The following is a 24,095-nucleotide window of genomic DNA, read 5'->3' on the forward strand; positions in this document are numbered from 1 at the left end:
CTGGTTCAAGCCTTTCTCTGGGAAGATCCCACATGCCATGGAGCAACTAACTCCGTGAGCCACAACTACTGAGCCCACGTGTCACAACTGCTGAAGCCCACACACCTAGAGCCCATGCTCCACAACAATAGAAGCCACTGCAATGAGAAGCCCGCGCACCTCAATGAAGAGTAGCCCCCGCTCGCTGCAACTAGAGAAAGCCCGCGTACAGTATCGAAGACCCAACACAGCCAAAAATAAATAAATTTTAAAAAATTAAATTTGTCCTTTAGGGAGTAATTCTGTAGTATAAAATGTGTAAATTCTTTACTGTAGGTACTTAATTTGCCATTTTTATTTACCAGGTAGACTTTTGGGCACTAATGAGATGGCACTGGCCACATGTATTAACATTATTTCTAAGCTTATCTTTCTGCTCTCCAGACTTGAAGCTACTTGAGGGAAGCAGTTTAGCATAACAGTTAAGTACATGAGTCCTGGAGTTTAAAGTGCCTGAGATTAAACCCCAGCTCTGAGACTTGCTAATTTTGCCTCTTAAATTTTCTAAGCTTTAGTTTATCATCTCTAAAACAAGGATGTTTAACTCATAAAATTGTTGGATTAATAAATGAGATAATATGCAGTGTCTGGCGTACAATTAACAATAAATATAATCTATTATTCACCTTTATAACCCCTGAGTATCTAGTACAGTGCCAGAATGTATACTCATTATCAATATAATTGATAAATATGCTTAAAATAAAAGCAAATGCTCATGTGTTTGATATTTGTTCCTCATTTTGACTATAGTCACTACACTCAAGGCCATATCAGCTCCTATCACAGGCCTGCCAAATATTAGGTACTCAATACATGTTTGAATAAATTGTTGATTTTTCACTTGTCCGTGAAATGACAAGTTTTTCTGTTTGGCACTTCATGTTATGCTAAACCGATTGGAGCTTTAGGTGTCCTTTTTGAAAACTGAAACTATGAATTCAGGAAGTTAGATGTTGGCTAGTCAGAGTTCAAAATGATGATGAGTTTTTTTTTGTTTGTTTCTAAAGCTGAGCATCTCAGGTAAGAGACAAACTGTTACAGGTATACGGAGCAGAAATTATTTAATTTATTTGCATGTACCTGGCATTAAGATATATTTCCTTGCTGTTTCTCTTTTGCCATGTGTAGGTAAGGAAATGGTTTGCTATGCTTTAAATTGTGTTTGTTTGTTTTCCCCATGAGCCTCTTACATTAGTGTATACCAGATATATATTTGTGACTCAGATAGGGCCTCTGTGTATAGATCCTTTTTGGTAGCAGAACTCCTCTTTTCTTTGTCCTTTGCACATAGAGTTCTTCAAGTCTCTAAACATGACTAGGGTCTTGATGAAGGGTTCCAGCTAATCTCCTGTTCCATTTTCTCATGGGAATATACTCCCTCTAGTACTAGTACTTTCTTCCACAGTCTTTGCAAGGTGAGATGAGTTCACTGAGGGTGAATTTCTTCCTCCCTGCTTCCCTCCTTTCCTTCCTTCTGCTATATTAAGTAGAGTGGACAGGGTAGGCCTCACTGAGAAGTGATCTTTGAACAAAGACTTGAAGGAAGTAAGGGAGTTAACCGAGTGAATGTTTGGGATAAATGCCTTCCAGGCTAAGAGAACAGGAAAAGCAAAGACCCTCAGTGGGGTTCTGGTGGTTGTCTTGTGACTTCAGGGAACCTTAAGGGGCCTGGAGGAATGAACAGTGGGAAGAATAACAGGAGGGGAGGGCAGAAGGGTCGCACATGAGGTCAGATCATGAAGGGCTTTGTATCATTGAAAGGGCTTTGGTTTTAACTCTAAGAGAGATGGGGAGCCGTGGCAGGGTTTGAATAGAGGAGAGACCTTTGACTTAGTTTTAAAAGGATCATTCTGGCAGCTGTATAAAGACGAAACTGTAGGGTATTAGGGTAGAAGCAGGAAGATCTGTGAGGAAGCCTGCAGTAATCTAGGCAAGAGATGGTGGCAGCTCAGAACACATGGTGAGATATGGTTAGTTTGTAGATATATTTGGAAGATTGAAGCAATAGGATTTCATTACCAAATCATGGGATGTGAGAGAAGGATAGGAATCAAGAACAGTTCCAAAGGTTTTGACTTGAGCAACTTGAAAAATGGAGTTGATGTCAGCTTAAATGGGGAAGACTGTGGGTTGCATTGGTTGGAGGGGTGGCAGTGCAGATCAGGAATTTATTTTTGGACATGCTGAGTTTGAAATGCTTATTAGATATCTTGATCAAGTATGTGGTTAAGTGTATGAGTTTCAAGTTAGAAAAGGCTGAGCTGGAATTATAAATTATGCATGTATTTAAATCCTTGAGCCTGGATAACATTACCCAAGGAGAGAACTGTAGATAGAGAAGAGGAAAAGGGCCAACGAGAGCTCATGGACACTCTAGCATTAATACTGTATCTAGTAAGCACATTTAAAACATTTTTAGGGAAAAATTATGAGTATTTTTTTAATATATATATTTTAAATTTTTATTTATTTATTTATTTTTGGCTGCATTGGGTCCTCGTTGCTGTGCGCAGGCTTTCTCTAGTTGCGGCGAGCAGGGGCTACTCTTCGTTGCGGTGCGTGGGCCTCTCATTGCGGTGGCTTCTCTTGTTCCGGAGTACAGGCACTAGGCGTGCAGGCTTCAGTAGTTGTGGAGCACGGGCTTTAGGTGTGTGGGCTTCAGTAGTTGTGGCACACAGGCTCAGTAGTTGCAGCTTGCAGGCTCTAGAGCGCAGGCTCAGTAGTTGTGACTCACGGGCTTAGTTGCTCCGCGGCATGTGGGATCTTCCTGGACCAGGGCTCGAACCCGTGTCCCCTGCATGGGAGGCAGATTCTTAACCACTGTGCCACCAGGGAAGTCCCGAGAGTATTTTTTTTAAAGGATAGAATAGTAAAGGATGGTGGCTGCACTCAGAGTATCTCTTTTCTTTTCCCTCTTTTTCCTTCTCTTAGAAAATTCTTAAAATTTTTCCTTTGGTAGTAAGCTCAAAATCAGAGTGAACATACAGCTCACCCTTTTCCTGGTGGATTAACATCTTTTGATTGTGTTCCTTTAACTGTTTCAGTGATGTTCTAAAATCTTTGATTGAACTTCAAGTATATAATTGCTAAACAGATAGTAATAAATGCTTACTTTTCCATCACACTTTCATTAAGCTGAACAATGAAACAAAATATACGCAGAATATCTTCACTGGTATAATTGATACATTAATATTATAAATTTTGAAAATGACTAGCTGTTGGACATAGTAGGGTTTAAATTTTTTTCTTGTGATTTTATTCCTTGCTTGCTTGAGATAATGCCAAAATATTTGTGATTTGGCAACTTGGTGTGCTTAAGCAGTGTATCATAATGAATGATAGAAAGTAGCTGATCTAGCGGATGGAAAATTCTTACTGATAGTTTCAATTAGTTGAATGGAGCCGATTCTGAACTATAATGTGGCTTAGGAGACCATGTCCTTCTTTCTTCTCTCTTCCATTCTGTGTCCCAGTTCTTGAGCTTGTCTCTGAATTTGTTGAGGAAAAGTAATTTATGGAGAGTAGCTTGATGTGCCATCAGTTCATTTCCTCTACTAATGGAAGGGTTCAACTAAAATAGGTTGGAGACTGATTATTTTCCCTTCCCTAAGTAATAAGGATTGTCTGTCAGTACTAGGATGGTAGAAAGTTTGCTTTTCATTTTTCACCTGTTATTAAAACTTCTGTTCTAAATAACGTATTTACCACTGAATGAAGGTGTATCTGGTGATTGAATGACTGATATTTGGAAGGACAAGTGTACTTTTTTTCTCCACACAGATAATGCTTCAACAATGCTGATTAAGTTGGCAGTTAAGAGTCTTAAATCACTCCTAATGAGGGATGAAATTGTGTCAGTTGCATTTGTTAATAGAAATCAATATCAAACTAAATTCATGAGGTTTCTAGTTTGAACAACCACAGAGTTTCAAATACTAAAATAAACCTTCAGTTGCCAAATGGATGCATAGTCAATTCTTAGATTGATTAGATTGATTGGTTTTTTGGGCTTTACTACTGTAATTAAGCCAGTCCTTTACGGGAGGGAAACAAAGGGGAGTTGATTTAGAGTACTGTGCAAAATGTGTTTCTCTACATCAGTATGGGTATTTTTCTTGTTTTATTCATGGAGTAATGAGTTCAAAGAAGTTTTAGTAAAATGCCCAATTTTATTTGCAAAGTCAGAATAAACCTTGAAAATAAAAGCTTGTGATACTTGGGTACAAACTAAAAGACTAGGGTAGGGAGTTATTTGGATCTTGCATCTAAAATTTAGAAGTTCTAGAGAATAGTTTCTGTTTGACCTTGGACATCTATAAGTCTCCATAGATAAAAGGTTTGGTTTTCTTATTTTGCTGTTCCTTCAGTTTCACTGCAGTAATCTTTTTTGTAATATTTATTCAATTATTTATTTGGCTGCACTGGGTCTCAGTTGTGGCATGTGGGATCTTCATTGTGGCATGCAGGATCTTTTAGTTGTGGCATGTGGACTCTTAATTGCGGCATGCATGTGGGATCTAGTTCCCTGACCAGGGATGGAACCTGGGCCCCCTGCATTGGGAGCACAGAGTCTTAACCACTGGCCCACCAGGGAAGTCCCCTCACTGCAGTAATCTTTGTGAAGTGATATCATTGCAATTGCTTTTTGTTCCAAGCCCAGGAAAAAGAAAAAAAGGAGGGACAGGGAAGTTTTGACCCATATTGATACATCATATATGAAGAAATTTAGAACTGCCCTCTATGAGGAATTACTGAAAATAACAGTAAAACTTAGTGATATACTTCCATGTAACTTTAGAATGGGCTCAGTGTCTGAGTATGGCCAAAGCTAGATTATCATGATAGTGAGCTGCTGAGACTAGTCTGTGTGGCTGGTTTTGTTTCGGGGTGGGGGGGGTAGACTTAAGAGCACCTTCCCATGCTATGCTTCTGCTGTGGTTAAAGTGGTGAGCTTCTCTATGGTGTAACAGGTTGCTCACTGTTGCCACCCTTCAGCTCTTTTACTCATTTCTCCTCTTCCCTATTCTCCAAAAGACCTGAAGTGTAGTAGGCAGGTGGGGAGGGCTTTTTGCTTTTATTATTTTTTCTCCATTGTTAAGCTTCCTTATTCACTCTAAGCCTTGAATTTGTACTTCTACTTTTTGCCTTAAAAAAATGCATATAATTGTATTTTTAAACTGATTGTAAATATAGTATACATGATTTTATAGAAAATTGAAGCAGTACAGGGAAATATAAAGGAAGTAAAAATGAACAGCAGCCCAACTGTTGAGAGGTAACTACTGATATATTTTATTGGACATCATACTTCTACTCTCTATAGGTGAAGATACAACATATAATAAGTAATTTATTTGTTTATTTAATAGTAACTTTAATATATATGACTTAAATGTTTTATTTAATATATTTTCATAATCATAATATGAGTTCATTATATAAAACATTATCTTAATCTTTTCAAACTGAATAATATATTTTGGAGGTGATTTCATTGTAGAGCTGCATTATCCTTTTAAGAATAGAATATCATGTACTTTATGATGCACTTATTTATTTACATATTGTCTTCCAATAAGTACTTGGGTTGTTTTGAATTTTTTATTTATAAACAGTATTGCACAAAACTTCCTAGTGGAAAACCTTTGCACACATTTTAAATTATTTCTTTAGGTCATATTCCTAAGGGGGAAGCTACTGGATCCAGTGGCATATATATTTTATTTTTTAATGCATATTGCCAAACTGCCCTCCATAAGGGCTGTACCGGTTTACTCTACCAGTATTCTTTTTTTTTTTTGCGGTATGCGGACCTCTCACTGTTGTGGCCTCTCCAGTTGCGGAGCACAGGCTTCGGATATGCAGGCTCAGTGGCCATGGCTCACGGGCCCAGCCGCTCCACGGCATGTGGGACCTTCCCGGACTGGGGCACGAACCCGTGTCCCCTGCATCGGCAGGAGGACTCTCAACCACTGCGCCACCAGGGAAGCCCTCTACCAGTATTCTTGAAGAAATATTACTGGTTTTGACATTTTTTTAAAAATCCTCAATTATTTATTTTGTTAAGAAAAGACACTCCAGTGAAAATTTCAGAATCTCTTTATTCTATAGAAAATAACTTTCTTACTAGTGTCCTGCAAAAGCCTCTGGAATTTCCAGGTGTTGTAAAGTTCTCTTTTGAAAATTGAGTGTCCTCTTCCAGAAACCCATGTGACAAAAATTTCTTTTTCTAAAAAAAACACATAGGGACTTCCCTCGTGGTACAGTGGTTAAGAATCCACCTAAAGATGCAGGAGACACGGGTTTGGGCCCTGGTCCGGGAAGATCCAACATGCTGTGGAGCAACTAACTCCTTGCGCCACAACTACTGAGCCTGTGCTCTAGAGCCCATGAGCCACAACTACTGAGCCCACATGACACAACTACTGAAGCCTATGTACCTAGAGTCTGTGCTCTGCAACAAGAGAAGCCACCACAATGAGAAGCCCATGCACCACAATGAAGAATAGCCCCCGCTCGCCAAAACTAGAGAAAGCCCGCACGCAGCAACATAGACCCAATGCAGCCAAAATAAAAATAAATTTAAAAAAATACATAGGTACCATAATTAAAGTAACATTTGCCTTTTAAAATAATTTTTAAAATCTTAGGTTTTATTCACAACTTTAAAAGTTATAATTTCTTTTCTTACAATTAAGAAAAAAAGACAATGCCTTTTTAGTGTAACAAGGAGACTCGGTTATCACTGCTGATGTGAATAGATGGTACATTTTAACTCATTTCTGAACTTTCTTACTGAAGCCATAATTAGAAAATGAGTTTGGCTTTCAGTACTGTGCTTATTGATCCTATGCTGAAAGGCCCAAGTTTTCATTTGCACGCAGTAATATATTCTCTGTGTAAGGAAACTATAGTACTCACCATTGAAAAAATACCTAGCCATAAATTAAGTTGGTCCCCTTGAGGGCACTCTTGCTGAAAAGGTCCATCCTTTTACCCAAAGAAGGAAAAGGTTTGATTAATTTACAGATTCTGCTCCAGCATATTATATATTATTTGGGAAAATATGAGGCTCTCATGAATTTAAAAAAATTATCCTATGGGAAATTCACTTACCTGTTTATTGAATTAGTTTCCAGAAGGGTGTGAAAGCCTCAGGTCTTGTGATGGGAGGCAGGTTTGTTGAGAGACAGCGTGTCATGTAAGGAAGAAACTTGGTCTCAGAGTCAGATATCCTGGGTTTTACTCCTGTTGGGAGACTCACTTGACCTCTCTCAGCCTCAGTTTTCTCAACTGAGCAGAGTTGGTTCAGCTGCGCTTCGCGGAGCTGAATGAGCATGTCAGTCACTGGGGGGCAGAGTCTGGTTCAGGAGGTCTGGGCTGGGCCTGAGGTTCTGCATTTTGAACAAGCTCCTGGGTAGTAGCAATGCTGCTGGCCCAAATATCACAATTTGTATAGCAAGGAAATAGATGATATCTTTTTCTTCTAGCTCCAAAAGACCGATTCTAACTAAAGCTGTAGTAGACATTGTTTAAAATCTTAACATTTTAAATAAATATTTTTTTGGCCACACCAAAAAATATATTTTTTGGCCACACCTTGTGGGACCACATCCCACATGTGGGATCTTAATTCCCCGACCAGGAATCAGACCAGCACTCTCTGCAGTGGAAGCATGGAGTCTTAACCCCTGGACTGCCAGGGAAGTTTCCATTTTAAATATTTTTAATACTGTTAGGTTTAAGTGAAAGAAGACAAGTGTATTTACAACTTTTTAAGTTTGATAGCAAGAGACTTTCTTCTAATCATGTCCAAGATTTGTTTTAAAGTATTCCACTCCTTCCCTTAAAAAAGTTGGGGGGGAATAGATAAAACAAGAATAACAAAATATTGGTAATTGTTGAAGCTGGATGATGGGTACATAGCGGTTAATTATACTTTTCCCTTATTCTCTGTCCTTAGGTGAAAGTTTGAAAATGTATTTTAAACAAAGAAAAGTAAAACACAAACAAAACTAAATGTGAATTTGTCAGGATCACAGACTGATGATATATATACATATCTATATCTATTTAGCTTTAGGCACCATTTCTCAGTACTAACTTGCCTAATAGGAAGCAATGTGGCAGTGACCTGAGAGTCTTTGAAGGAAAAAAGCACAATGGCTAATGAAGCACATTTGCTGGAAGGAGATAAACTCAGAGCTGCCATTCTCCATGTGCCAATCTTAGGCTGTTTGTTTCTGTTGAACATTGCAGATGTGTCTCTGCCAACTAAACTTGAATGTGTTAATGTGATATTTTTGGAAATTCACTTTGCAAACTGTGAACTCAACATAGATTTTGGTTGCTGTTGTTGAATGTATCAATCAGATATCGCCATTTTTTTTAAATAGGACAAAGATACTTAAATTAGTGTACAGGAAATACACATTCAACAATGTTTTCTGCTATTCCAGGGGCTTTTAGATGTGGGGTTATAATGTTGCTTTTATTATTTTTATTTATTTATTTTGTATAAACAAGGTTTTAAATTTTTTTTTAAATTTATTTTTGGCTGCATTGGGTCTTCGTTGCTGTGCGTGGGCTTTCTCTAGTTGTGGCTAGCGGGGGCTACTCTTCACTGCGGTGCGTGGGCTTCTCATTGCAGTGGCTTCTCATTGCGGAGCACAGGCTCTAGGTGCACAGGCTTCAGTAGTTGTGGCACGTGGGCTCAGTAGTTGTGGCTCGCAGGCTTAGTTGCTCCATGGCCTGTGGGATCTTCCCAGACCAGGACTCACACCCGTGTCCCTTGCATTGGCAGGTGGATTCTTAACCACTGCACCACCATGGAAGCCCAATGTTGCTTTTAAATCTAGAGTGATTTTACACTCAGCAGAAAATCTTGATTCCCACTAAATACGTATTTTTCAGGGAGGAGTTGAAAACAAAATGGAGAAAGATTATAAGAGAGCTTTGTTTTGGTAAGGTTTCGGGAAAATGATCAGAAGATAGTTATAGGATGACAACCTGTTTAGGAAATAACATTTTGATATGGGATAAACAAATATACTCTAATATAAAGCTATCTAGATTAGTTATTTTATAGGTCATATATATAGTTTATAATTTGAGAATAAATATTTAAAAAGCAGAAATTAATGCTAAGTTAATAACAAAAACTAGAAAATAAAAAAAATATTTTAGAAGTGTAAACCCCAGCCACAGCGATTGTTAATATTTCATTGTATTTCCTTTCTGTTTTTAATGTGATTTTATATAGTTTTTCTCCTACCTTATATATCCTTTTATCCTGTTCTTTCACTGACTATTGTAAAATATGCACTTTTCATTATTATTCAGTTTTATAAATATAACCTGAGTAAAGTAATTCTCTTTCAGGTCAGAGTGAAGACCTTCATGGTCCCCAAATGGGTAGCTTAGAAGTATCTTTCTGCTTTGATTTATTTTTAGGCTAGGTCTAGATTGTTTATTATGGTGAGGGAAATGGGCCTAGGAAGTTATTTTCTGTTGGAGAGATCAAGGCAGTTGCGGGGTCCATTCGATATTTGAGTTTTGAACCGAAAGAGATTCTTATATTCATCCTGGAAAGAATGTAATCCCAGGTTGAACAGAGCCACACTAGACCTTTAGTCCAGACCAGTGACAGCTCTGATGCCAGGATTCAGGACTTGGAAGGCTCTTCTTGGGGAAGTCACACTTCTGAATCAAACCCCAAAGTGAACCTTTGGGTATAATTAGGATGTGATACAGGTATTTTTTGTCAGCCCAGGGAGTTCAAGCCTCAGCAAAGGACAAAACAAAATAAAAGATATGTATACACATACATGGATTAAGTGAGCTAATACAAATAAAGTGCTAAGAACAATTCTTACCACTTAGTTAGAATATAAATGTTAGGTATTGTGTAAAGAATTGAGGAGACTTTAAGTCAGCTTTTATGTTTAGTGTTAAAAGTAGTTACACACTTTAGGGCTTCCCTGGTGGCACAGTGGTTGAGAGTCCGCCTGCCGATGCAGGGGAAACGGGTTCGTGCCCCAGTCCGGGAAGATCCCACATGCCTCTGAGTGGCTGGGCCTGTGAGCCATGGCCGCTGGGCCTGCGCGTCCGGAGCCTGTGCTCCGCAATGGGAGAGGCCACAACAGTGAGAGGCCTGCATACCGCAAAAAAAAAAAAAAAAAAAAAGTAGTTACACACTTTTTAACAAGAAAGTGTGAATTTCTTTGAATACTGAATAAACTGAACCAAGTTGAAAATAATGATTAAGGCTGTTTCTGCCTCTTCTTCTCTTTCATGTTTTACCCATTTTACTGAGGACCTTCCTTGGTTTTACCTATTTCTCTAATTTAAAAGCCTTTTTTAGATGCCTGAAGTAAAATGGGAGATAACTCTTGGCTGATTATTAGAAGCAGGGGGAATTAGCTAATAATCTCGCTGGTAATTGAGAACAGGAATTTAAATGTAAGGTCTTAGGCTTCTGTTCCTTTAAGGTTTAAAGTTTTCAGAAGTAAGTGTACTTGTTCTGTTAAGGGATTTCTTTGGAGCATGTTTTCATAAGAAAATTTTCATGGTGTCTAAACATGACTTGAACTTGACAGATTTCCCTTATCATCAGTGTACTTGCTTTTAAAGATGTGAAAGTGTGTATTCTATTTTTAAAATCCAATAAATTTTTAATTTTGACACATTCAGTTTGTGCTTCGACTTTCAGATCTCTAGCAATGTTAATTTTCAAGCCTGAAAGTGTAAACTATGTTGAGATCATGGATCCCATTGCAAATGTAATAAAATGTTTGAACCTTCTTTCTAGAAAAATGTATGTACATTCAAAATGTTGTATACAGTGTGAGATTTTTCACGAATATCCTGAAACAAAAATCCACATATTATTTTTAAACTGTTGCACCTCCTAAGTTAAAAAACAAAATTAAATTAAATTAAATTAAATTAAAAAACAAGGTTCCTTCTACCAGGGGGAAGAAAAACAAAATTGTTGCTCCTCCTTAGATATGTTACTCGTCTGTTTCCATTTAGTTAATGTCTCATTGTATTAAATTTCATTAAAATTGAACTACAGTGCTATAGTGTTTAGTTTGCATAACACAAAAGTTCTAGATTGTCTCTTTGGAAGCAATAATAAAATAGAGGAGGGGCGGGACTTCCCTGGTGGCACAGTGGATAAAAGACTCCGCGCTCTCAATGCAGGGGCCCAGGTTCAATCCCTGGTCAGGGAACTAGATCCCACATGCATGCTGCAACTAAGAGTTGGCATGCCACAACTAAGAAGCCCATGTGCCACAACTAAGGAGCTGCCTGCTGTATCTAAGACCCGGTGCAACCAAATATATAAATAAATATTTTTAAAGAAAATAGAGGAAGGGCAGTTGTGCTAAGTGGATTTTTTGGAGGGTGCAGAATTCAAAGCAATGACTACTGATAAGGCAAATATAGCTATCCCTGTTTTATATACTTTATATATTTGTATATACTTTGTCTTTTAAAAATGTAATATAAGAGATTCTAAATAAAAATTGTCATCATTTTGTGTTGGGCATTTTTTTAAAAGGTATTCTCTTGAGTGATGGATGTTTTAATTCTTTTTGTAGGACTTGGAATGCTATATAGCAGTATATATTGTAAAATTTGGGGGAACCAGAAAATCTTTCAAGACATTTACGTAGTCTGGGCTTCCTTCAGTGGATCAGTTTCCTTGAAGAAATGCTGATAGCTCCACCCAATCTTAGGATGACTGAGGTTATACAGTTTTCTTTGGTTCTTTTCTGCCCTGATGTGTACCGCTTTGTGATTTTATAGGTTGCTGTAACTGTCTCCTTTGGTGATCTAGTCCAATATCATGACTTCAGTATAATCTTATATTAGCACTCTACTGATTAAATGTTAAATTTATATCTCTAGCTTAGAGTTTTCTCCTGAAATCCAGACTTTTATCTAACTGCCTTCTTAACATCTCCATTTTTTTTTTTTTTTTTGCAGTACGCGGGCCTCTCAGTGTTGTGGCCTCACCCGCTGCGGAGCACAGGCTCCGGACGCGCAGGCCCAGCGGCCACGGCTCACGGGCCCAGCCGCTCCGCGGCACGTGGGATCCTCCCGGACCGGGGCAGGAACCCGTGTCCCCTGCATCGGCAGGTGGACTCTCAACCACTGCGCCACCAGGGAAGCCCAACATCTCCATTTTGAATTAGTATCTCAAACGTAGTTTGTCCAAAACTGGAATTCTGTTATTTCCTATAAAAAGTATTCTTCCCCTTCTCAGTTGATGGTAGGTCAGTCTCAAAGCCTTGGAGTCATTCCTGATTCCTCTCTTTCTCTCACACTTCACACTCTGTTTAGTCTATCAGTAATTACTGCCTCAACCTTCAAAATATATCCAGACTCCAGCCACATCTCACCAACTCCACTGCTACCACCCTGGTTAGAGTTACTATCATCTTTTGCCTAGATTACAGCTTCTACAGTCTTCTGCTTCTTCCTTTGCCCCCTCTAGTGTATACTTAAAATTTTTTTTCCTGCAGATTCTTATTTTGAAAAATATCAAATCTATAGAAGAGTTGAAAGAATAGTATAATAAAAACCCATAAACCCTTCCTGCTAGATTCACCTGTTGTTAACATTTTGCTGCATTTGTAAGTTATCTAGTGAGTGTTCTCTCTCTATATATGTGTATTTGTTTTTGCTATACAATTTGAAAGAAAGTTACACGTTTTATGAAAGTTCATCTCTGATTCTTTCAATATATAACCCCTAAGAACAAGGATATTATCCTGTAACTGCAATCCTATTATCACATCTAAGAAAATTAATGTTAATTCAGTATCATCTAATGTCTAAGAAACATCTTTTATACCTTTCCCTTCTGTAGTAGGCTGAATAATAGCCCTCTAAAATATCAGATCCTAATTCCTGGAACCTAAATATTACCTTACTTGGAAAAAGTATTTTTGCAGATGTGATTAAATTCACGATTTTGAGATGGAGAGATTATCCTATCCTGGTGGACTCTAAATGCTTTTCACATGTGTCCTTATAAGAGGGAGGCAGAGAGAGATTTCACACACACACACACACACACACACACACACACACACACACGCACGCACGCATACACAGGAGGAAGGGATGTAAAGACAGAGGTAAATATTGCAGTGATACAGCCAACAAACCAAGGGATGCCAGCAGCCACCAGAAGCCAGGAGCAGATTTTCCTCTAGAGCCTCCAGAAGAAGCACAGCCCTGCCAACACCTTGCTTTCAGCCAGTGATACTGATTTCTGATATCTGGCCTTCAGAGCTGTGAGGCATTAAATTTCTGTTTTATGTCACACAGTTTGTGATATTGTTATAGCAGCCATAGAAAACTAATTTACACCCCTTTTAAGGATTTCAGTCGAGGTTCATTTTGCTTGGTTGTTACGGCTCTTTTAATTTAAAATAGTTCCCCTCACCCTTTTTTTTTTTTCATGACACTGACTGTTTTAAAGAGTTCAGGCCTGTTGCTTTGTAGAATGTCCCATATTCTGGAATTACCTTATTGTTTTCTCATGGTTAGGTTCAGGCTAAGAATACCACATAGGTGATGTTGAGTAAAGAGTATTTTCAATACAACTGCCAGAGTGATTCTTTTAAAACATTAAGTTGGGGCACAGTACTCTGTGCAGTCTCCAGTGGTCCCCATTCTGTTCAGAGGAAAAGCCAAAGCGCTCCTGTGGTCTGGTTCCTGAAACCTTCCTCACCTTCTCCCCTCCCACTCACCCCTCACTCTGTGCTGCCTTCTCACTGATTGTGGTGCCGCTTCCTGAACAAACTGGGCGCGCCCCAGTCTTGGAACCTTTGCTCTAGCTGCCCCGTTGCCTGGAATGCTCTTCCTCTAGGTATCCTTTGGCCTGCTCCCCCTCATGTCTTGCTCAGATGTCCTCTTCTCAGTGAGGCCTTTCCACACCACTATTTTAAAAAATCCATCTTTCCTTCTCTCCCCAACTTCCGATCTCCCAACACTGCTTTACTGTTGTGTTTTTCCATAGGATTTATTACCTTCTCACACACCACATAACTTATTTATTAAAGTTATTATTTATTGTCTGCTTCTCCTACTTGAAATACAAGCACCACAAGGCAGAAATCTTTGTTTTTTGTTCACATATTCATCCCATGATCTTATGTTCATAGCAGGTGCGCAACATTTGTTGAATAAACGTGAACGAACTTTAGATGAGTATATCTAATTTTACGTTACTCCACAGTAGAGAGTCTTCTGTAAAAAAAAAAAATAAGCAAAACACTTTACTTTGAAATAACTTTATTAATATATTTATTTATTTTTGGCTGTGTTGGGTCTTCATTGCTGTGCGTCAGCTTCTCATTGTGGTGGCTTCTCTTGTTGTGGAACACAGGCTCTAGGTGCCTGGGCTTCAGTAGTTGTGGCACATGGGCTCAGTTGTTGTGGCTCACAGGCTCTAGAGCGCAGGCTCAGTAGTTGTGGCACATGGGCTTAGGTGCTCCGTGGCACGTGGGTTCTTCCCGGACCAGGGCTTGAACCCGTGTCCCTTGCATTGGCAGGTGGATTCTTAACCACTGCGCCACCCTGAAATAACTTTAGATTTGCAGAAGAGTTTCTAAGACACTACAGAGTTCCTGTATACCTTTCATCCATCTCTCCAGATGTTAACATTCCACATAATCATGGTACATTTATCAAAACTAAGAAATTAACCATGGCATAATACTGCTAACTAAACTACAGACTCTATTTGGATTTCACTAATTTTTCCACTGCTCTTCTCTTTCTGTTCCTCTGCCCAATCCAGGATACCACACATTGCATTTGGTGGTGTCTCTTTAGTGTGCTCTAATCTGTGGAGAGACTGATTCAAAAAGACTGTAAATCTTTCCCAGGAATACTACCTTGTGTAAATTATTGTAAAACACTGCAACTCGTGCATTATTTGAGCAAGTGGCTATTTCAAGGGAAAGAAAGATGGTAAAACTCAGGAGCACCAGAATATGTAGCCGTGGGGCATTGGTAAACTTCAGACAAGAAGATCGTAGGATTTGACAGTATTTTCTGGTTTAGGTGCAGAGTATACCTATCTAGTCCATTTTCTTCTGCCATCAGAACTTCCCACCCCATCCATGCTATCACTTGAAGAGATGAATCCTAGAATATCACTTAACCATTTTTGACTTTTTAACAGGTAAATTTGACTCAATATGTTTAATTTCACTCATTATTTGCCTATGTTACTCTTTGAGGGTAATTAATTCTGTAGTACACTAAAGATACATTGAGTATCTGCTCTATGTAATGCACTGCCTTAGGTCTTGGGAAAGTGGATGCAAAGAAGAGGAAAAAGTTTTTTACTGTTCAGAAGCTTGTGCTCTAATATAGGTAACATATAACTAACAAACTATAATAACAACTGTTTTGACAGTGTAGAGGAAATTATTAATTTTTGCTAGGAAAGGTAAGAAATGGGGGAGGATCATATTTGAACTTGCCCTTAAAGTACTCATAGAGCTTTTAACACAGTTTAATTGAGATGTAATTCACATACCCTACACATACCAAACATCCCATTTAAAGCAAACAATTCAGTATCTTTTAGTATATTCACAGGGTTATGAAACCGTAAGCACAAATCAACTTTAGAACATTTTCATTATCCTAAAAAGAAACCCCATAACTGCGTTGACTCCCTGTTCTTCCTTCCTTTCAGCTCCTGGCAACTACAAATCTACTTTCTGTCTCTATAGATTTGCCTATTCTGCACAATCCATATAAATGAAATCATACAATATGTGTCTGACTTATCTCAGCATAATATTTTCAAAGTTCATCCATGTTATGGTACATATTAGTACTTCATTCCTTTGTATTGCCAAATATTCCATTGTACTGGAAGTATTATATTTTATTTTTCCATTTATCAGTCGATGGGTATCTGAGTGTTTCTACTTTTTGGCTATTACGAATAATGCTGCTGTGAATATTCACGTACAGGGTTTTGGGGGGACATATTTTCAATAGTTTTGGGTATTGAAATTGGGAGTGGAATTGCTGGGTTGAGGAACTGTCAGAATATTTTCTAAGGTACCGTTTTACATTCCTACCAGCAGTATATGAGGATTCCAATTTCTCCACATCCTAGCCAACACGTGTTCCTGTCTTTTGTTTTTTGGTTTTTTTTGGCTGCCCCACGCGGCTTGTGGGATTTTAGTTCCCTGACTAGGGACTGACCGGGGTCTTCAGAAGTGAGAGTGCAGAGTGTGGAGTCCTAACCACTGGGCCTCAAGGGAATTCCCTAGGGTTTGTTTTTTTTTTTTAATTTTAGCCTAATCCTAGTGAATGTGAAGTGGCATCGCATTGTGGTTTTGATTTGCATTTCCCAAATGACTAATGATGCTGAGCATCTTGTCTTGTGCTTATCAGCCATTTGTAGATCTTCTTTTGAGGCATAGAATTTTAATAGATAAAGAAAGGAAAAGGGAAGGGAGCACTTCAGCCTAACAGAACAGGGTCAAAGGCCTGAGAAATGGTGAAGAATCAGTAAAACTATAGAGTAGGGTCTCCAGAAGAAGGGAGTGAGAAAGGACACTGGAAAATTTTAGGGATGCTTGGGTCTCTTAAGTTTATTTTTTGATGAGTCAAGTCACACTGTCCTCTGCTTCTCTTAAGCTTAACATTGCTCAGATTTGAAGGATATTCCTTCTTTTGTAAATGTCAGTGTGTTGTGGTTAGTGCATTTGATTGATTCATCCAACCTTAAATAAAGAATTATTGAGGGCTTACTTCATTCCAGGCGTTCCAGTCTTCACTTAGTAAGAGGGGTAGATCAGTGATCAAAAACAGGCAAGGTCCTTGCTTTTCATGGAGCTTATTTTCTAGTGGGGGTGATTTTTTTACCAATAAAAAACTGCCTGTTAGAGGCTGCCTTTATCCAGCATTTCTGGGCTCAGTAAACAAATCCAGGTCTACTTTGTTCATGCTGTTGCTGATTTTGTTGGCTTGGGTCATAGCCCCTTTCAGCTTTCACCTTTTCAGACCTAAAGTTTAATCTTTAGTCATCCCTTACACAGCAGCATCCTGAAATCCCTCTTGGCATCCTTGTTTCTCTTTTTGGGACTGTTACACTTGAAGTTTTTTCCACTGTCGTTTGTACCAATTAATCAAAAAGACTGATGAACTATAAAGAAAAGTTACATGAATATTTTAAACATTTTCTCTTAAAACATACTGTGTGTATTTCATAAATGTTTGTTTTAGGACCAAGGCTTTTCCTTTGAATAAGGATCTGCTGACTATAATTTTCTGTGATGTCTCTTATTATAAAGCCCGCATATAATGAATCATCTATGATTTTTAGTTTCCATTTCTTTACAGTAGAGTGAGAATTTAAAGCCATTTCAAAGAAATCTGAGTGCAAAATCCTTCTAGATTTTTGTGATTTTCCATTCCACTCTTTAGTATTTCTGTATCTAATTAGACAGCTTATTATTGTTATTATTATTTGGGGGGAGTCATTTTAATATTTACAAGGAACAAATCAGCAGAACAAAATTATATCAGATAGGCTGTGTACAGTAGCTGCGGCTTATAAAACATACCAGTAATCTGTACCTGGTGAGTATAAAGAGAACCATGGTAGGATTCAGATGTCTTTACAACCAAGGAAGTGCACATGGCATTAACAAATTAGAGGACAAAAAAATTCACATTTTCTACATTAAAAAAAAATTACAGATCTCACAAATGTCTGTGAAGACAAAAAAAAAAATTTAAGTTCTTTGAAGGGTGGGAAAGAAGAAATCTGAAATGGAACTCTAAATGTAAAAAGAATTTTACTTCACAAGACCAATTTTCTTGGCTTCTGTTTCATATATCAGTAATCTCCACATCTTGACTATAAAAACTTCTGCTTCTTCATCAAGTACCATGGCAACATCATCTGAAATGCTCTGAGGTGAACTATGAGCCATAACCTTAGAACAAACAAAATCAACTAATGTAGCTTCTTCTCCACCTATGTATTCTATGACTTTTTTTTATTAATCCATGGTCTAATTTGTCGTTCCATCAATATAGAATCCACAATAGACCAATCCAGGGGATAAGCAAAGAGCTCAGGTTTGGCTGTAGGGTTCCCCCCCCCCCCCCCCCCGGTACGCGGGCCTCTCACTGTTGTGGCCTCTCCCGTTGCGGAGCACAGGCTCCGGACGCGCAGGCTCAGCGGCCATGGCTCACGGGCCCAGCCGCTCTGCGGTACGTGGGATCTGCCCAGACCGGGGCACGAACCCGTGTCCCCTGCATCGGCAGGTGGACTCTCAACCACTGCGCCACCAGGGAAGCCCATTGCTGTAGGGATTTTTTCAATGAGACTCTTAATGTGTTTGCACTTTTTTTCAGTGTTCACAGTGCCTTTGGCAGCATTTTTATTGTCTTCACCATAATCCAAGGGAACCAGTTTCCTTTTTCGGGGTACATCATCACTGTCTTCATTCTCAAATTTGTTAAAGACACTATCTAGAGGTAGTTTCTTTCTCTTCACAGAATTAGGCTGACCAGGACTCCTGGAAGCACCCAGTTTAAGACTCAGTCTTATTTTTGGCCTATGCTCCTCAGGTTGTTGTTGATCTGGTGAATTTTCATAAGGAATAATAATACCACAGGGAGACTCATCTCCAGGAGTGTTGGGAGTTGCATTGCCACTGGCAGAGGAAACAGATGGGGCAGAACTGATGGGCCTCAGAGTTGGTTTGAGACAGGACTTTTGCTCTGGCTCTTCCTCTTCCATGGGTTCCTCTTGTTTTTCTTCTTTTTCTTGCTTTTCTTCTTCCTCTTCCTCTGATTCTGGTTCTTGCTTTATTTGTGGTTGTCTGTGCCTCTCAGCCTCTTGTTCCATCCTGTGGAGCTCTGCATCTGGATCTGGGTGCCCTTCGGCCAAAAGGCGCTGCCTGATTTCCTCTAGCTCTTCCTTGTCTCTCTTCCTATCCCGTTCATCTGCTTCCATTTCCTTTTCCCTATCACGCAACCTTTTCTGAAGAGCGCTTCCTGTGTAATATTTGGGATCATCTCTATCATCATCATAATCTTCTAAGAATTCTTTCAGTCGTTTAGCTTCTTTTGCCATTTCTCCTCTTCTTTCTTCTTCTCTTTCAGCCTCTTTCTAATACTCCTGGGTTTTCTTTCGTTCTCTGATTTTCCAGTTCTTAAGGCACTCTTGATAAGCAGCCTCTTTCTCTCGGAGCTTTCTTTCAAGTTTTCTTCGTTCATATGCATCTTCTTCATCCTCTTCTCGGTCCCGCTTGTCTTTTTCTCTCTCGTGCTCCCATTCCCTTTCTCGCTCTCTCGCTCTCGTTCTCTTTCTTGTTCCCGTTTTCTCTCTCTCTCTCTCTCTCTCTTTACCTCTCCTGTTCCCTTTCACGATCTCTGCTCTTTTCTCTTGATGGACTGCGATGCTTATTCCGGTCTGAACTCCTTTCTCGATCACGGTCCCGATCTCTCTCTCGATCCCGATCTCGATCTCTCTCTTTTGTCCGGTCACGATCCCTATCCCATTCTCGTTCCTGCTCCCGTTCCTTCTCCTTTTCTTGTTCACGTTCTCTTTCCCTTTCTCGTTCCCGTTCTCACCTTTCTCGTTCCCTTTCACGCTCCCTCTCTCTTTCTCTCTGTTCTTTCGCAATTTCCTTTCTTTTTCCTTTTTGCCTTTCTCTTCTTCCAGTTTCTTCTGTGTCTCTGAATTTGCTGATCTCTCAGAATATCAGGTCTCTTTTGTCTTCTTCCATTTCTATAGCATTTATATCCTGCTTAGTGATGAGTGGATAAGGGATCAGTGGGGCCGCTGGAAATCTGCGAAAAATGTCCTCCTTCTTTTCCTTATTCTTCTTCCTGGGGTGAGAGTCAGATTCTTGCGAGGGGGCATTGAGCTCGCTGGAGTATTCCCGTATTAAAACTTCAATGGCCCCTTTGATCATCTGATCTCTTCTCTTTGTTTCTTCATCTAAGGCTTCTTTGTCATCATTAGTGACGGTTTCTGGCCTAGCATTCCCATTAGAAGCTTTTTTCTTTGCTTTCCATTCATCCAGTTGTGCCTTTGTCTTTGTATCAACTTTAACAAGTAGCTTCTTCTCTCCAATCTGCAGGTCATGCAATAACCTGAGTGCATGGAGGGTTGATTCAGGCTCCTTATATGCACAGAATCCAAAGGCTTGAAGTTTTCCAGATGCACCTTGTACTCTCTTCCAGCTCAAAACCAAGCCACATTTAGCAAGGAGCTGTCTTATAAGCATGTCTGAGGCTTTTTCAGAGATGTTGCCAACGAAAACTGTAGTAGTGGGACCACAGTTTTCATCATTTTCTTTAGCCTTCAAGCCTGGATGATCCTTCCGTGCTCCCAAATGTTTTCTAACCATGGACACTTAAGACAGTTGGAGCAGGAGCCATAATGCTCATTGGTACAGGAATCATTGGAGTCCCTGGAGATACAGGTGGTGGAAAGCCAGGAAACTGTGGGGGTGGGATCCCTGGTGGGAGTGCTGGGATTCCCATGGGAGGGTGATTCAAATGAGGGGGGAAAGACATTCTTATCACAGCGGTCCGCCGCTGAGGAAATTGTACTGTCTTTGCGGCCTTCCGGGCTCCAGGTTATGAGGGGGTTCCACCAGCTCGAGATTTCTGCACGCCGCTAGCCAGGAGACTCGTGCCAAAGCACCTACTCTCACAGGCCGCCTTATTATTTTTTTAGCAGCTTGCCTATGTACGTATTCAGCTTCATTTTCATAGAAATTATGAGTCTTTTCACAATCATATTTCATAATTTACTTAATAATTAAATTATGAATTCAGTATCATGTGAAACTGGATAAACATGTTGGGAATGGCTGTGGCAAACAAATTCAAGTACAAGATGTGGAAGTGCTACTGTCTATGAGCACTTTTGGCCTACTGTGGACATCAGCCATTATGTTTTACAGGAGAAACAGTGTTAGTTCAATCCAAGCTATTGGTTAAGGAGAAATTTGGTTAGGACAGCTGATTCTGTATATTGCAAGTTAAGTACTCTTCCACTGCTTTCTCCTAGCACTCTATATAGACCTCTTTTTTAACTTAATTCACTGCTTATAATCGTCTACTTGTTTGTCTTCCTTATGGGATTTCATAGTCTTTGAGGGCAGAGGTATACTCTCTTGTTGTTACATTCATAGTTCCTAGTATATTCTTGGCATGTAATCACTTATTCACTTTAAAAAAAAAAGAATTGACTGGAACTTTCCTGGTGGTCCAGCGGTTAAGACTCCATGCTCCCAATGCAGGGGGCCTGGTTTCAATCCCTGGTCAAGGAACTAGATCCCACATGCCACAACTAAGATTCCGCATGCCGCAACTAAAGATCCTGCACACCGCAACAAAGATCCCTTGTGCTGCAACTAAAGACCCGGCATGGCCAAATAAATACATTAATTAAAAAAAAAAAATTGACTGCAAGCTCAATATAGCTCAATAATATGACCAGTTCAGTATGATTCCTAGGTTGCACTAGTTGTGTGTAATGTTCGGAATAGTTCCACTGTATTTATGTTGTCTTGAACTAGGGTGATAGATTTTAAGATACATATTGACTAACTTGAGCACATCCCCTAAAAAGTTAATTCAGTGAGACTGAGACTATGTTTGTTATTCACTGCTATATCTCCAGTACATACAATATAGAGTATTAATGCCTGGAAGACCAAAGGTGCTCAGGTTTTTAATTTTTTAAATTACTGAATCCAGGGAATAGAGAATAAGATGGTGATGTTTCTTTTTTATTTCTTGAGGAATGATAAAATGAATAGGGTGTGCTTCCTTAGAAGAGGAGATTAGTGAATATATCGACCAAATTTGAAAATTTGAGCCCTAGTCATACAGAAGAGAATGTGGGCCTCAGTAGCTCTAGAGAACTGAACTGGGACTAGAGAGTATAAATTATAGGAAAGCAGATTGTATGTTGAACTATTTTCTAATTATTAAGGCTTTAAAAAAATAGAATGTATTATTTCATGAGGTCACTGGAAAAGAAGTTTAATGACTTATTTGAGGGGTGTAAAAAAATAAATTTTTGTATGAAATGTGCAGTTGGTTTATCTGTACAAACTAAATTCATCCTAATTTAAGCCCTGTAATCTCTTGTTTCAGTCTTCCATAACGTTTATATTCTTTATCAGTTATTGTCTTATAAGCTATTATAGGTCTCATGGTCTTAAGGAGAAATAAATGACTTTTTATCTCTCCGTTTAATTTTTAAGTTTGGTGGAGAGCAAATACTGTATCTTATTACAATAAAAATTTTTTTAATGGTATGCTTGTAATCCAGAAATCTTGATGGATCCAGAAATCTTGATAGATTTTGAATAGCCCCAATTGTCTGCTTCATTTATTAGTGTTACAGATGGTGTGCCAATTAATCTAGCATCAGATTGCTGATAGTACCATAACGTTTGTTGAATCTGATGGGTGCAATAGTCATTACACCCCTCCATATGATATATAATGAATCTTCATATTATAATGAATAAGTTCTATGAGATATTACTATGAAATAGTACTGCAGAAGTCTGGATTTTTTTTTTTTAATCTTTGCTGCTTTCATAGCACTTTGCAGAGTATCTTATTCATATAAGCTATTCAATAAATATTTGTTAAAAGGCTGGAAAATCTCTTGAGTTCTTAAAAACACCAATCACCCATTTGAGGAATTATTTCTTGTTTTACAGAAAGTTTATAAGCCAAAAGTACTTTGGTCCAAATGTCAAGGTTATTAAATTATATTGTTAATTTATTCTTATGTCAACAGGGCTTAATTAACGATACTCCATTTATTTATTCCAAACTTAGATAGATAGCTATAAAAATAATTTTCCTCTTTGTCTAACTTCCAAAAAACTTACTTGCTGTGTACTTCCTCTGCTTTCTTTAGATGGACTTATTCCAGTTTTGCCATATTAACAGTTGTGGGGTATTACTTTTTGAACTGTACCCCATGTCTAGAGTATCACTTTTCTTACAGATTCACATGTATGTGGCCAAAGGAACAACTCCATGTTTTCTAAAACGCCTAGAGAACATGTAGCAGGTACCTCTCATTTCCCTTTGTGTTGGTCAATTTTTACGAATTACTGGAAGATGGTGGTTCCCGCTGACAGAACCATAGGTTAGTTCTTAAACATCATCTGGAATCTTTTGTTGGGCTTCTTTTGCTTAACAAAGTGTCACTGAGATTCATCCATGTTGTTGTGTACATCAGCAGTTTATTGCTTTTTACTACTGAGTTGTGTTCCATTGAATGAATATACTACAATTTGTATATCCTTCTGCTTGTTGGTGGACATTTGAGTTGTTTCCAGTTTTTTTGCTATTATGAGTAAAGCTGACAGTCTTGTGCAAATAATTTTGTGGATATATGCTTCTTAGGAGTAGAATTGTAGGTGTATGGGTTAGGTATAAAACTCACCAACAGGTTTTTAAAGTGGCTTTGCCATTTTATAGTCCCACCAACAATGTATGAGTTCCAAGTGGTCAAGATCCTCACCAATACTTGGTATTGGTATGGTAAGTCTTTTAAATTTTGATCATTCTAGTAGGTTTGAGGTGGTGTCTCATTGTGGTTTTAATTTGTATTTTACCTGACAACTAATGATGTTGAGTACCTTTTCATTGGCTTATTGGCTTTTTGTATATATTAAATTTATTCTCTTGTTCAGATCTTTTGTCCATTTTTTAAAAATGGGTTGTCTTTTTTAAAAAAATTATTGATTATAGGAATTCTTTAAATATTCTGGTGATGAATCCTTTGTCAGATATAAGGACTTTCGGTTTTGAAAATTAGTAAAATATTCAAGCTAGAGGTTTCAAGATTCTTTGGGCATCTAAGTAATAGGTCAATTTATTATCGGCAGAAATTCAATTCCCATTATAAATCTAGGGTTGTAGAAGAAAATTGGTTAGGGGGTATGTGGATTTTTCGGTTATCTATTGCTGTGTAACAGTGTATGCTGTATTCC

The 24,095-nt window shown here is 38.6% G+C and overlaps 1 protein-coding gene and 1 pseudogene across 3 annotated transcripts in view; one reads left to right on the forward strand and one right to left on the reverse strand.

Moving 5' to 3' along the window:
- The window catches only part of DENND5B (DENN domain containing 5B), a 209,215-nt gene that overhangs the window by 36,719 nt on the left and 148,401 nt on the right, over positions 1–24,095 (forward strand). The window lies entirely within an intron of this gene.
- LOC136131092 (RNA-binding protein 25-like) lies at positions 17,898–20,637 on the reverse strand (annotated as a pseudogene).

This window comes from Phocoena phocoena, chromosome 11 (assembly GCF_963924675.1).
Source record: "Phocoena phocoena chromosome 11, mPhoPho1.1, whole genome shotgun sequence".
NCBI classification, from domain to species: domain Eukaryota; kingdom Metazoa; phylum Chordata; class Mammalia; order Artiodactyla; family Phocoenidae; genus Phocoena; species Phocoena phocoena.